Source organism: Artemia sp. Qi Xiang Cuo, chromosome 21 (assembly GCF_049724085.1).
Source record: "Artemia sp. Qi Xiang Cuo chromosome 21, ASM4972408v1, whole genome shotgun sequence".
In the NCBI taxonomy this organism is placed as follows: domain Eukaryota; kingdom Metazoa; phylum Arthropoda; class Branchiopoda; order Anostraca; family Artemiidae; genus Artemia; species Artemia sp. Qi Xiang Cuo.
The window spans coordinates 8,807,003-8,819,500 of NC_142814.1; the positions used below are offsets into that span (position 1 = coordinate 8,807,003).

Below are 12,498 nucleotides of genomic sequence, written 5' to 3' on the forward strand. Positions count from 1 at the left end.
GTAAAGCGCCAATGACGCAGCAGGTTTTAGACTTTTACAGTCTAAAAGACAGAGGCGATACCCAAACTCTTGTTTGTAGTGATTTTTGTTTGTTTCAAGCTTAATTTGCATATTCAATTTAAGTTTCACTCGTTTTAAGATTTATTTATTCATTTACATTAATATCTATTGTATGTTGTTTTTTTTTTGCATTGATTGTTTATCTAATTTCTGTTCGTCAAGTTTCATTTATTCTTCAATAGCAAAATATTTTTTTTCGTTTTAAGCTTGATTTTCATATTCAATATAAGCACTAATGCAGTCGGATTAATCGTTTAAAACATAAAAAAGCTTTTCAATTAGACTCTGCTTTTTTATTTAGATAGTTTACTTTTTTTTTTTTAATTATCGTTGATTACCCTTTCACAAATACATTGGTTACCAACAAAGAGAATATACGACTCAAATTCATTCTGTTTCAAATATTTTCACGATTAAAACTTCTATTAGCCCCCGCTAATGCGGAATGAAATTGGAATTTCGAATCGTATTTGTTATTTTCTTCTAGTTTTTGTTTATACTGATACTGATCCTGAAATATGTATTAACAGGTATTAACATGTATTAACAAGTTCAGGAAAGAAGCAATAGCACAAAACAGGTGCACACAACAGGGAACCTTTTTCCCTGGCCACTTTTCACGGAAGGGTTGCCAAAGAAATTTGGGAGGGGCCCGTTCAATTGGCAATTAAATGTTTTAAGGGCAGAAAGGGATTTCTGCCAGCCTCCCTTTTCTTTCCTTTTCTTCTATCCGCCCCCTTTAAGTTCAATGATATTGGACCCAAATTCGGTGATTTGCAGCCATTTTGTTTAGAAACGTCTAAAAGTCTAATAAGTATGCCCCTTGTATGCTTATTAGACTACATATCAGACTAGTATGTACCAGCAGCATATTTGATCTTTGATTTTTTTTTTTTTTTTGTCTTTATCCTAAACAAAAACTAGAGCAAAATAGTAAATACCTTTAATATTTGAAATTCGGATCTCTTATCAGACTAATGAAAACCGCGTTTTGTCAGTGTTGTCACCTTGGACTGTAAAAACAAGTAAAACTAATTAGCTGAATTTGGCAACGTTTTTCGTTCGTAAAAATTCAAACATTAACAATCTGTTGATTCCCAAAGACAACTAACACCTTTTTAAGCGGTTCAGTGCCTTAAGTTTTTGGCTTATATAAGCTGATTTCTCACCTGCGTTTCTTTCGTTCTGTAAATTTGGGCCCGCGACTACCAAACTATATAACTACATATGGAGGCATTTTTCATTGAAAATTGAGTTCATGATTCTTCTTAATTTTTAAGTTGTGTATACGAGACCGTGAATGTCCGAAATTCGTGGATGTCGACATTCACCGGTGAATGTACGAGTGATTTTGTTTTCTTGGATTTAGTCTGCGTTGCCAGTCAATTTTTTCAGCTTAATGCAAGGCTTGAGGATAACAGGTTAGGTTAGATTAGATTTAGTTAGGTTAAGTTTGGTTTTTGGCCCGTTTCTGATATTTATAACCAAATTTAGCCTAACATGATCTAATCTAAATCAACGTAAACCAACTACTTTTACCGTCATAGCTTGCGCGAGACTGAAAAAGCTGACTTGCAAAGCTAATTGAATCAAAAAAAGAAGGAATTTTGGACATTCACCGGTGAGTGTCGACATTAGCTAGATTTCGGACATTCACTGTAACATATATATGGTTGTTTAAGTTTTGACTTAACTGCTCCAAAATATTAGACTTTTATTTTTCGTCCCGGTACTTAAAGTGATTGCCCGAAAGGGAAGTCAAATAAACCTATCTTTTTTACCCGTTGTTGTATTTACCTATGGCTCCTATGCCAAGTCAGTAAAAAGATAAAACCTGGTTGTTCCTTTCTTATGAAATTCAAGCTAGTGAAATGAACGGAAACTCTTTACAAGTAAAGTCTCTGCATCTCTGTGCCCAGTTTTTCATGCGTCAAAGATTTTACCTCGTGATTCGGCGTCGTCTGGAGTGTGCGTAAAGTACGAGCCGCCTGCCAACACGAACCGACAATTACTAACGACACAACTGATACAAGTCGTGCTATAAGGCGAAATAAAAATAAGTAAAAATCATAGCCTATATATGTCTTACAGCAAAGGCCACCCAGGAAGGGTGTAGATAAATTCCCCCTTCTCAAAGACATTCTAGAATATTAGAAGATAGTATATCCCTTTTATAATATTAGAAGGATATCGCTCTGTACAATACCTCTTCTTGAATGTCAGAAGACATTATATCTCTTCTGAAATGGTAGACGGATATCTCCTTGTACGATATTCCTTCTAAAATATTAGAACAGATTATATCCCTTATAGAATATTAGACTGATATCCCTTCGTACGATACTTCTTCTAGAATATTAGAAGAGGTTATACCCCTTCTAGAACACTAGACGGACATCTTTTTGTACTATATTTCTTGTAGAATATTAGAAGAGATTGTATTCCGTATATCCTTTTTGTAAAATATTCCTTCTAGAATATTTCTAGATTGTTTATGCAAAGGATTTTATTTGCAACTAAAAGGATTTCTTTCAGAGAATTACTTATTTTCAAGATATTTTTAGAACACATGCCAGTAAATATGGACATTTTGTCGCAAGGCCTTTGAAGCTAAATTTGAAGGCGAGAAAATTTTGGTTAAAATAAACTTTTCATTTTTTAACCATTCCCTGCATTATCCTATTGAATTGTCTGTCATTTTGGGAGAATTTCTTTAATTTCTATTCACTTTTTATCATTTAGTTAAATGAGTTATATCAGCAATATTAAAATGTTCCCATGCATTTTAGAATGTGTCGATAGCATGTCGAAGTAAAATAGTACGTCTTTTAGAAGACTTCGATGTTTGCAAAGACATTCGATTTGCAAAGACTTTGAATATTGCAGACATTTTTTTTCATGAATAGGCTACGGCAGGGACGTACGCAAGCGGGGGGGGGGGGGCATACGGGCCCGCCCCCCCCCGAAATCTCATGATTTTTTTTTTATTTTCCCATAATTTTTTGATACTTCTCACAGAATAAGGGATTTGAAGGATTCCCCCCCCCCTGAAACAGATTCCTGCGTACGTGCCTAGACTACGGATTTGTGTGAAGCTAAGAAAACATTTTTTTATCAGATATGTTTTTAATTACTATAAAGTATTTAATATCTTTTGAGATAATGACACCAGCTGGGACTCATCCGGGAACGAGACATCTGCTTCAGTTTCTTTTTTTCTGGCAATATCCTGGCAAGACAGAAAGAAGAGCTATTTTCGAGCTGTTCTTGGTAATGAACGAGATGTAAAGAGCGAAACTTGTCAATAGATATAGAAAATCTAAAAAACTATAATTCTGGTAAGATTATACAAAACAAAAGAATTGATTTTCTTGCTGATTCCAAGTATGTAAGGTCCGTAATTTTTAACTTATTTATCGAAGGTAATTAGCACCAGAAAAAGTGTATATTTTATGCACAGGCGGTTTAAGGAGGGGACATGGGGCACTTGCCCCAGGCGCAGAAATTTTAGGGGTGCAAAATTTCAAATAAATAATATAACGGTTATAATAACTTTGTAATCTTTCAAATTTTATGTTTTTTAAAATAAACATAATTTCGACACAGTTAGCGGTTAGAGGACACAGTTAGTGGTAACACATATTTTTCACATATCTTCATTGCCATTTCTAAAAAATATAAGTAAGTAACAATAAAAGTAAAATATTTCGATGATATAGACCCCATTCAGTTTTTCTAAGTTCAACGAACTCCGACATATAAAAAAAAAAAATTTTTTATATGTCGACATGTAAACATATAAAAAAAATTTATGTGTCGACATATAAACATGAAAAAAAAAACTACGCAATATAAAAAAAGACACATTTTCTATAATAAATCTATTGATGTGTTAGAATTAATTGTGCATTACGGAGATGAAGGGGTCTTAGCTAACTTAAAAATTGTGTATCAAATATTATTAATGGTTGCAATGTCGGTGGCCAGTAATGAGCAGTCGTTTGCCTTAGAACCGTTATTCCCAACGTGGGGCACAGGCCCCACCAGTGGGGCATAGCAATATTTTGGTAGGTAACGTGACATTCACCATTCGGCTGACTACTTTAGAGCCTTGATTTTGGAGAGAACAGCTTTCATGTGAATGACGTCACATTCAAATGCATTTAAAGAGAAAAAGATCGATTATAGTAGTGCAATGACGTTATACATTGTATAAAAAGTGTTATATTAAAACTTTTTTTCATTAGATAACAAGTTAAGGGCCTTTTAAGCTTCCTTCAGACGGATACACTTAGAATTCTGAATACGAAACTTTAAGTATCACTAGGGGACACCAGGATCTTAGGAATGCCTAGGTCGTGCAGGACCCAAAATCGGTTGTGAACAAGGGCCTTAGACCCTTCAGAGCGAGGAATGGTGCATAGGGCGTCCACGAAACCTCACCAGACGACATGAATCCGAGCTGCAGCCGTGACTTCCTCCCACTGTGGTCGAAGAGACATCTCCCTTTACTCAGATCCAGTTCGTACTGCCGTCGCAAGGTGTTTCTTGGTCGGGAAGGAGTCAGGATATCGACACGTCAGTAACACTACCGTCAGGACATCGACAAAATCTGTCATAACATTGACAAAAATCCTTCAGAATCCCTACCCGTCAGAACATTGACAGTCATAATATGGACATGTTAGTTCATTGACAGTCACAATTGGTACCCGTCAGAACGTCGACAGTCATAACATCGACACGTCAGGACATCGACAAAATCCGTCATAACATCTAAAACTCTAAAACCTCAGTTTTTTTGGGGTTTAGAGGGAAAATGTACCTAGGTTAGGTTACGTATTTAATATATGCTATTCTTTACCCCCACCCCCGTGGTGTGCAAATTTATAGCCGAAATTTGTTTCTAAACTATTATATACTTATTAATATAATATAAACTTATAATTTTTTTTGTCCTGACGGATTTTGTCGATGTCCTGACTTGTCGATGTTATGACTGTCGACGTTCTGACAGGTAGCGATTGTGACTGTTGATGTCCAGACGTGTCGATGTTATGACTGTCGAAGTTCTGACGGATTTTCCTTGTCCACGAAATGACGTTTAGTGCTTTTGACGGTTAGATGAAATGGTAGCACCCCCTTGGTCAACCTCTTTCGTGCCACCCTTAAGGGCAACACACATAAAATGTACATGGGGTCGATCCTCTGGTATACGAAGGACGTGGCCAAGGTATGTCCATCTCCTACGTTTTAGAAGGTTAGCAACTAATAGTTGACCGGTTCACCGGCTAACTTCTATGGTCTTGACGTTTTCCTGCCACGATATGTTCAGTGTTCTTTTAAGGCACATGTTTTCAAAGGTTAGGACACATTTCTCCAGGTGGAAATCTAGTTTCCAGCATTCACTTGCATAGAGGAGAATGGACATCCCATTGCTATTCACGAGGCCGAGTTTCAAATGCATAGAGTATTTCATACTGCGCCAGATTGGTTTCAACTTATTTACAGCCGCTGTTGCTTGCCCAGTCCTCCTCTTGATTTCTTTGGCTATTTCGCCATAATAATTCCAGATTGGTTTCAACTTATTTACAGCCGCTGGTGCTTGTCCAGTCCTCCTCTTGATTTCTTTGGCTATTTCGCCATAATAATTCCAGATTGGTTTCAACTTATTTACAGCCGCTGTTGCTTGTCCAGTCCTCCTCTTGATTTCTTTGGCTATTTCGCCATAATAATTCCAGATTGGTTTCAACTTATTTACAGCCGCTGTTGCTTGTCCAGTCCTCCTCTTGATTTCTTTGGCTATTTCGCCATAATAATTCCAGATTGGTTTCAACTTATTTACAGCCGCTGTTGCTTGCCCAGTCCTCCTCTTGATTTCTTTGGCTATTTCGCCATAATAATCAAACCAACTCCGGAGGTACTTAACTCATTGACCTGTTCAATTGCTTTATTTTTGCGTGTCAGTGACAGCGGAGAATCAGATGTAGCCATGCTCTTTATCCTACTGACATTCACTGTAAGCCCCAATTTTTCGGTCTTTTCATCTATGGTGTCGAATAGCAGCTGCAATCGTTGTTTCGCTTCTTGGGGAAGATCAATGTCGTCAGCGCAGACCAGGTCAGAGATATAATCGGCTGCAAATTTTCAATTCCAAAGCCTGATGACTTCCTTAGAATGTGGTCCATAACAATAACAAACAGGAACAGGGGTAGTCCCTGTTTGCCACAAGACATTATCTTGAGGAAATGCGTATCCCGATATTCTGCACGCACACAACATTCAGTATCTTCATCGAGTGCGATTAGCATTTTGACTTGTTTATCAGGTAATCCGAAATGATTCAAAATATTCCATAAAATCTTTAGATCAACTGAACCGACTGCCTTTTCAAAATCATTGTATATTGTGTTTTTGTTTTATTCCGTGGATTTTTCAACAATTAGTCTAAGAATGAAAATAAGATCAGAGCAAGACCTACCAGGTCGAAAGCCGTGTTGCTCTTCCCTGAGTTGCGATTTTATTGCAGTTCTTAGGCGTTGCAGTATGAATGTGGGTAGTATTTTACTAAGTATTTTACGAAGAGAAAAGTGAAAGTGTCTTTTCTTTTCTCGTGAAGTTTACTTCAAAAGGTAAGATTTTGTTTTTGTTCTAATATTTTAATTTTTTTCTGAGCACTGAAGACGATTTGGCGGAGGTCTTTGTCGAAATATCTGCTTATATTCAATTCATATCGTTCCACTGGATGACAACTACCCTCGTTTTTTCGTTTTTTTTTATTTTATTTTTCGGTCTTAGAATGTACTTAATGAGAATTGAACGCAAAGAATTAGAAGTGATCAATTGAGACGAGATAATAAATGATTTGTCAGAGGCTAAAGTAAGGAAAGTCAGATTTAAATAAATGGAAATATTCTTTAATGAATGAAACCTTTCTAAAATTTGGCCTGAGAGTTTTGGGAGACAGGGGGGGGGGTGGCTAATCAAGATTTTGCCCCGGTCACGGGAGAGACCAGAAACGCAACTGATTTTAGAAAAGGAGGGGGAAACCTCCAAAATACGGCTATAATCTTAGGAAATTGCACATCAAATGCAATGTGGCTTCTCGAGAATGATAGTTATAGATTGGTTTCTATTTTTTTGTTTTGCCATTTCTTTCGTGGGGATGAAAATGTTGATCCAGTGGTTCTAGTAGATCAAGAGGTGGCTCATTCGATCGGACGCTTAATTTTATAGTATCTTTTATCGCAACTTATTTCACTATATTTGTAGAATTATACAAAATTGGCAATTTACTGAAAACACAAAAACCCCGCAAAAAGAATGATGTTGCTTCCGGAGCAGAGCTTCCTTAAGTATGCAGGAAATAAAAGCCTAATTTAAAAGAGTCTTAATAGTCTCTATGGTTCTAATACCGACCTGGACACCTCCCAGATTTGCCTACAAATTAATCATGAAATGTCCATTTTAAAACCTAAATGAGAGTCATTCATTGGATTGAAAAGATTTAGCAGAAGTTACACCTAGTTAAAAGAATCTGAATCAAATGATACTAATTCCAGCAGCATAACGTGTCCACATTTCTACTAAGTGTATATATGAAGACGCTGGTCTAAAAGGGCTGTTCGCGTAATTTTAAGTTCTTCCTCTGGGCTACACGAATCGTATCGCCCCGTAGGCACATTTTTCATTCAGTTTTAATCAATCTAATTAAAATGGACATGTTGGAATTTGATCCAATCTCATACGGGGTTACGGGGGCGCCCTAGGGAACAAAGGAATTTCACTCAGGGAGCTGGTAAGCTGCCCGTTGACAAGTTTTAATGCTTCAACAGTCCTAGGGCAACAAACTGGGAAATCTTTGGATACTAACTGTTCTGGAATATGGAGGCCTTTGTGAAAATCCAGGATATTTATTTTGTACAAACCACGCATTGTTTGGGTGCTACATCGCGTGTTTTATTATGGGTATGTTGCAAGATTAGCCTCACATTTTGTAATCAACATACTTGGGATACTGGTGACAGCCTTTTCGTGTTGCCCCTGAGAGTATTAGGCAATTTCACTCACCATATAGCTATTGCTGCCCAGTTCCTGACCAGGAGGCAGATGCATTTTGTGGAATACGATACGTAGATTGAATTGACTGAAGTTAGTGATGGATTACAAAATCATCCACGGGGGGTGGGTCAATACCCCTGGATATCTGAGGTTCCAGCTGTGAAGCAAAGAAAAAATCTCCTGAGGGACAATCCGAGGTGAGAGAAAGAAGTTTTGTTGGTAGTACAAGCTCTGAGGATCAAGTCGCGCTTGCTGGTGATGGCTGGCGAGTCGTGTGTGACTCTTCTCTTTTGAGAGGAGAGTGTTGCCTGTCTAAGCGGGTCTGAAGCTGGTGGATGTGGCTCTTGGGATGGGGGAAATGGGGGTGGGGAAAATGGGGTAGCTTGTCTTGACACTGCCGAGGAAGGCTCTCTTATAAATGGGAAAAAGAAAAAAAAGATAGGTAAGCCTATCTCAAAATATCATTCCGAGGGGGCGCCAAAAATCTAGCGGCTAATACTTCTACTACTATTGTTAACAAATCATAGGGGCACCAATATGCCCGAGGCTACCACAGCTGCGCACGCTCCTCCTCCATCCCAAACTATTTAAAGCTTCACTCTTTACCCCTTTAATTAGTGCTACATTATATTTTTTTCTGGGAGTGGATACAATGGGCCTTTATTGGTTGAATCTTGACTCTGTTTTGTGTCTTGTCCCATCATAGGCAGCGCATTAGCGCCGCCTAAGTAAAGAGCAATATGTTTTCAATGTCGTTTTTTCTTTTCTCCAGGTCACTTCGTGCGAAAGAAGTGGTCGTAGAACTATGGAGAGCGGAAATATTTGATTTCAAATTGAAAGTTCTTGTGCCCTTTTCAGGGAAAAGGCAACCAGCCCTTCCCATCCCCTTTTTAGCTACCCTCCCCTCTGCTCTCTCAAAATTTTGAGACAGCAATTTTACTTAAAACATTCAAAAGGTCCAAAAGCTATGCCTCCATGGTTGATATTACCCCTAAATCCCCTGGGGCAAGGACTGAAAATTATGCAGGTTTTCAATTGTCTACATATAGGTTTTGTTATTGGGAAGGGGGGTATATATGATCCTGGTTTTCCGAAAAGACTAAGGGTATTAAAGTGAATATTACAGGGAAAGTTGAGGGGGGGGGGGTATTAACCTAAATCAAAAGACGATGTACAGGCAGGCTGTCAAAGCGGTGTATCCCCAATCTGTCAGGGACAAGATAAGTGTATTATTTTTTTACTTTCAGGAGATACTGAGCTAAATTAGAAGACGTAATGTGCAGCTAAGCAGTCAAATATTTGTATCTGCAATATCTCAGGGAGAGATAAGGGTGATAATTTAAACTTTCAGTCTCAGGCGATTTTGAAGAAAAATCAAAAGACGCTTTTGAAATCCAGATTGTCAACAGGACTTATCTGCAATATCTTAGGAACGATTAAGCGTGTTTTTTTAAAACTCTGAGGGGATTATGAAATAAATCAAAACGCGCTGTTTGCATACAGTCTGCCGAAAGAGCGTATCTGCAATATCTCAGGAACGGTTAAGGGTATTAAGTAAACGACACAGCATTTGCACTGGATTATGATGAATGAACAAATCTTCTGCGTTCGGTCTGTTTTGGTGGGCTTTTTTGGCTGAAAAACCTGTTCCTAGCTAATTTGTCAATTATGTGTTGCCTTTCCCCCGTAGTAGCATAATATTCGTAGGCATGAATATATAATGAGTCGGAGGCAATAGGTTTGAAATTGTCTGTGCAGGATTTCGCCTCTTGTTGATAGCAGAGCATCGCCAAGTGTGGAAAACCAAGTTTTGACAAAGATGAGTCCAGGATTGCACAAAGCATCCATTCAACTGGAGATCCCGGTACTTCTTGCTGTCCGGTTCTAAACCGGCTTAAGTGCTTTGAATAGATGCTTGAATGGAATGTAATGGAGGAGGAGCGTGCGTATCTATGTTGGCCTTTGGTGGCGTGGTGCTGTTCTGAGTTGTTAGCAGCAGTAGTAGTAGTATAATGCTGCTTCCATCAACAATTTTATCCCATTTGACAGTTTTATCTCAATCCTTGAAGAATGAATGCCCTAACGCAAGGATAATATGGTAAAATTTATGTGTTTTCACAATGCTTCGAGAATGAAAAGGCTCATTTAGTTATATTTGCTTTAAATTAAAATACAAATGCTCAATTCAAGTTGTTGGGAAATATAATTGGTTAATAAAGTATCTGTAATTACCGGCTGGGTATGTTTATTGCATTTTAAAGTGTTTTCAGGATAATTTGATTTGTCTGTCGCAATTCTTAAAAAATGAATGGTCTATCGCAGGAGCATTGTGATAAACAGTCAATTCTCCTTTTCTTTTCTTATGTATCCCAATCCTTCCTGAATGAAACGGCTCATTTGTTTGTATCCACTTTATAAACAATCAAATGCTTAGTTGAAATGTTTGGAAAGGCAGTCGGGAAATAAAATACTTAAATTGAGGTACAACTGTGGTAAAAAAAAAAAAACTGAAAGGAAACGCGAACGTCAGGAAAGGGAGCAAGGTTTGAAGCTCTGATTAGATAAATAAAACTGTGAAGTAAAGTAACTTATCGAAGTAAAACTGCACTGTTGTATTGTCTTCGTGCAGCACTACGATCTGTTGCCAAATTTATGAGGAATTAGCATTTTTAAGTTTTTGATGATTCAGGATTATCAATTTCTCAATTAAGAAAATTTTGTAAAAGAATCGGTGCTATCCCATTATGCGGGCCTTTCTAAAAAGTCAAGTTTGGTTAAAGCTGATGAATAAAACAAAATAGGTTGAATATAAAATAGTTTAGAAACAAATTTGGGCTATATATTTGCACATTAGGGGGTTGGGGGTAAAGCATATCATATATTGAACACGTATCCTAACCTAGGTACCTTCCTCCCCAGTAGAAGTGGGGGTACCAGCCCCGTACGTACACCAAATATGGGCATAGAGTCCCTGGGGAGAACACGTGGTAATGTCAGTCTCGTACGTACACCAAATATGGGCATAGAGTCCCTGGGGAGAACACGTGGTAATGTCAGTCCCGTACGTACACCAAATATGGGCATAGAGTCCCTGGGGAGAACACGTGGTAATGTCAGTCGCGTACGTACACCAAATAAGGGCATAGAGTCCCTGGGGAGAACACGTGGTAATGTCAGTTCCCGTACGTACACCAAATATGGGCAGAGAGTCCCTGGGGAGAACACGTGGTAATGTCAGTCCCGTACGTACACCATATATGGGCATAGCCTCCCTAGGGAGAACACGTGGTTAATGGGGTCAATGACCTCTTTTTCCAATGTGTCAACAACAACAATATCGACCTTGACATTCGCTGAGAGCGTGCACTTACAACAACAACAACATCGACCTTGGAACACCTGTGCTGTCGACCTCAATTCACCTATCGTGAATCAATAATTCCCCTTAGAAACAACAAATTAATTCCCCTTTCTTGACAGATCAATCAACCAATGACATCATCTGTCAGACTTTAAAAATTTTCGCATAGAAACGATTCTCCAGGAATAGATCCATGTCATTAATGTCTTTGCCTCGGAAACAACGCTTTCGGTCGAACTCCAAAGGATATTAACAGCCAAAGGCCATGGAAACAATTCTCCAAGAAACATCTTAGCGATGAATTCTTTTAGTGCGGGAATCAGGTTTCTTATTAATTTGATATGCATTAGCGCAGAGATGCCAAAACCAAAGGGAAAACGCTGAATTAGGTTTAGGGATTATTTGGGCGAAAGTGTTTTCGACACGTTATGGAACAATTTCGGCGAAACAGTTAGAGACATTTTAAAAGATGATTTTTGAATAGATTTTAGAAGAGAATTTAATGGTGAAACTCTGTGGTCGTTATAATACACAAGTTTCATTTGAACAGTGTTGTGAGGTCCTCTAACCCAACCCCAAAGGGTTCCAATCCTCCTACCCCAACCCCGAAGGAAGGCCCCGGTCCTCAAAGGCCCCCCAAGCTCCCCAAGGGCCCCCGGCGCCCCCCACGGCCCCCCCCGCCCCCCACAGGCCATCCCCGGGCCCCCCCAAAGGCCCATCGCGCTCCTAAAGGACCAACGGGGTCCCAAAGGCCCTACACCGGTCCCCAAATGTCCCCCAGGCCCTCAACTGCCCCCCCCCCCCGGACCCCCAAAGGCCCTCCCTGTGCCCCAAAGGCCATCCCCGGGCCACCCAAAGGTCCATCGAGCTCCCAAAGGACCAACGGGGTCCCAAAGGCCCTCCACCGGTCCCCAAATGTCTCCCAGGCCCCCAACTGCCCCCCCGGACCCCCAAAGGCCCTCCCTGTGCCCCAAAGGCCATCCCCGGGCCCCCCAAAGGCCCTTCGAGCTCCCAAA

The 12,498-nt window shown here is 39.3% G+C and overlaps 1 protein-coding gene across 1 annotated transcript in view; it reads left to right on the forward strand.

Annotated features, from left to right (window-relative positions):
* The first annotated feature begins 3,271 nt into the window (after nucleotides 1-3,271).
* LOC148939212 (BTB/POZ domain-containing protein 19-like) overlaps nucleotides 3,272-12,498 on the forward strand; it is a 183,175-nt gene continuing 173,948 nt past the window's right edge. Inside the window, exon 1 of the mRNA XM_089106812.1 lies at nucleotides 3,272-3,398. The gene's annotated coding sequence lies outside the window, so the exon portion shown is untranslated. The remainder of the gene's footprint in view (nucleotides 3,399-12,498) is intronic.